We start from the raw sequence: 2,705 nt of genomic DNA, 5'->3' as shown, positions 1-2,705 counted from the left end.
AATTTACACACATACATACACACACACACACACACACTCTCACACACACACAAAACAAACAAACAAACAACAACAACAACAACAAAACAACAAAAACAAAAAACAAAAAAACCGGGGGGGGGGGGAGAGGAAGATATAACAACCACAATTTTTTTTGAAGTTCTTACAACAAGCAAATGGAGGGGACACACTTGGGTGGGAGGGGGGAGAGGGAGGAGGGAGGGAGGTTTCGGTGATGGGACATAATAATCAACTACATTGTATTTTGACAAAATAAAAATAATAAAAAATATAAATAAATAAAAAAAAAATAAAGACTTCACAGCATGGACACCCACTACCTCATGAGGCACCCTGTCTCGCTCTTAGAAGGCTAGGTCATCATTCTGAACTAAAGTATACTCAGATGCTGCTGTGGATTGAATGTTCCTCAAAACTCATTGAAACTTAATCCTCACTGTAAAGAGTTAAGAAAGAGAATGGAAAATCCAATTATTGTATTTGAAAGGTGGGGCTTTTGAGAGGTGATTACCTAGTGAGAACTGTACCCTCGTGAATGGATTAATCCATCTATGGTTTATGAGGGTGGTAATGAGTTTAGTGGTTATGATGGCTTTATAAGGAGAGCAACTGAGGAGGTTAGTGCTCTCTTGCTCAGCCATTTCTACATGTGATACCCTGCGTCACTGTACAGCCACCACCAAGGCCATCTCCAGATGTGCTCCCTGAACTTTGGACTTTCCATCCTCTGAAACTGTAAGCAATACATATTGTTTCTCTAAAAATTACTCACTTGCAGGTATTTCTGTTTAAGCAACAGAAATGAACTGATACAGATGCCTACAGAAGCCAGGTAGATAACAGTAATGGAAAGTTAGCAGAGAGAAGTGGGGAGTGTGGCAAATGAGAGAGGTCTTGCCTTTCAAAGGGTAGCTGCTGTTCCACACTGATGACTGTTGCCATGTAAGGAAGCAGTCCCCAGCTTACCAAAGTGCCCTCAGTTTTCAGGAGCTTGAGAAACAGATTTTTTTTTTTTGTGAAATATCTCAATTTTTAAAACTCTGTAAGGCTGCATCAAAACCTGAAGACAGCTGGTTGGTAAATTTCTAGTCTAAAGCAATACAGAAGAAACCTCCATCTTCTTCAAGAGGGTCCAGGATTTAAAGATATTTGGGGGGCCGGCCCGTGGCTCACTCGGGAGAGTGAGGTGCTGATAACACCAAGGCCACAAGTTCGGATCCCATATAGGGATGGCCGGTTCGCTCACTGGCTGAGCGTGGTGCTGACAACACCAAGCCAAGGGTTAAGATCCCCTTACCGGTCATCTTTAAAAAAAAAAAAAGATATTTGGGAAATCTCCCCTAATTCTTTTTCTTAACCTATATCTCCTTGACTAATTTCAAAATTTTTTATTATGCTATGATTATGCATAGTGCAAAAATAAAATGAGCAGATGACTTTATGTATCCACTGGACTAACCCAAATATTTAGGTTATAACTGGGTTAAAACCAAACAAACAAACAAAACTAAAGCCAGTAGGTACAGGAATGATTACAAGGCAAAAAGCACTGCGGTAACATCTTTTCTTCTGGTATTTCATCTTGTGGCATCTTATCCAGACCACATTTCAATCCTACCATTTTATGTACCGTTAAGATTACTAGTTTCAAACTTCACACGGCACATCATGTACATGAGGGAATGACCTTCAGTGAACCACATGTTACATGACAAGTTTGAGTACAGCAAAATTCAGAGCATTGTTTTAACACAAATATTGTAGCTCACCCACATATATTCAGAGCACCAGCCTTGTCTGACCCCAAAAGAAAACTTACACTGTTTTTATTGTAATAAAATATTATGCTTCAATCATCACCTTTTTCTTATTTCAGTCCTACCTCATTTAACTTTTTTAGAGCATTCTTTTGTGTATGAACTAATAATGTGCTTTAAGTTGAGAAAGACAATAATTGGTAGAAAATAACTACTGCAAAGCAAAATACTTGGAATTACAAAACTTTTAAAAATGTTTTTCAGCAATAAACCATACATATATAGCTTTTTAAAAAGCATTATTTGCTATAATTTCTTTCTTTCTTTCTCTCTTTCTTCTTCCTTCTTTCCTTCCTTCCTTCCTTTCTTTTCTTTCTTTCTTTTGGTGGTTGGCTGGTAAGGGGATCTGACGACTTAACTTTGGTGTTATCAACACTGTGCTCTAACCAACAGAGCTAACCAGCCAGCCCTCATTTCTTATGATTCTTATTAACATAGTAATGGAACAAAATTACTTTATGATTGCATTATGTTGATTTTTCTCTATTCCCACTTTTATCATATATGCGAGTGCTGCTAATTCTTTTTGTCATCCTGATTCTAATTTTTCTTGTGTATCTTAGAGCCATGACACCATCTTGGCCCTCTTATCACATCTTGCAAGAGAGCCTCCCTTCTTTTTAGTCCATCATCTTCTTGTCTTGCTAACTTTCAAAATGGAAATTATATTTCCCAACTATAACTGGAATTATGATATTTTTGTAAACCTTATAAATCAAGGTATTGTCCTTAAAAATAGAACCCATCATTATAGCATTAACAATTATCAATAATTCTGCCCTTTCACTAAGCTGTCTTCTTTATGGTACTACTCGGTATTAGTCCATTTCTTTTTTTTTTTTTTTTTTTTTTTTTTTTTTTTTTTCC

The sequence above is a fragment of the Galeopterus variegatus genome, unplaced genomic scaffold (genome assembly GCF_000696425.1).
Source record: "Galeopterus variegatus unplaced genomic scaffold, G_variegatus-3.0.2 Scaffold787, whole genome shotgun sequence".
NCBI classification, from domain to species: domain Eukaryota; kingdom Metazoa; phylum Chordata; class Mammalia; order Dermoptera; family Cynocephalidae; genus Galeopterus; species Galeopterus variegatus.
Note: the sequence above shows the minus strand (reverse complement) of the source record.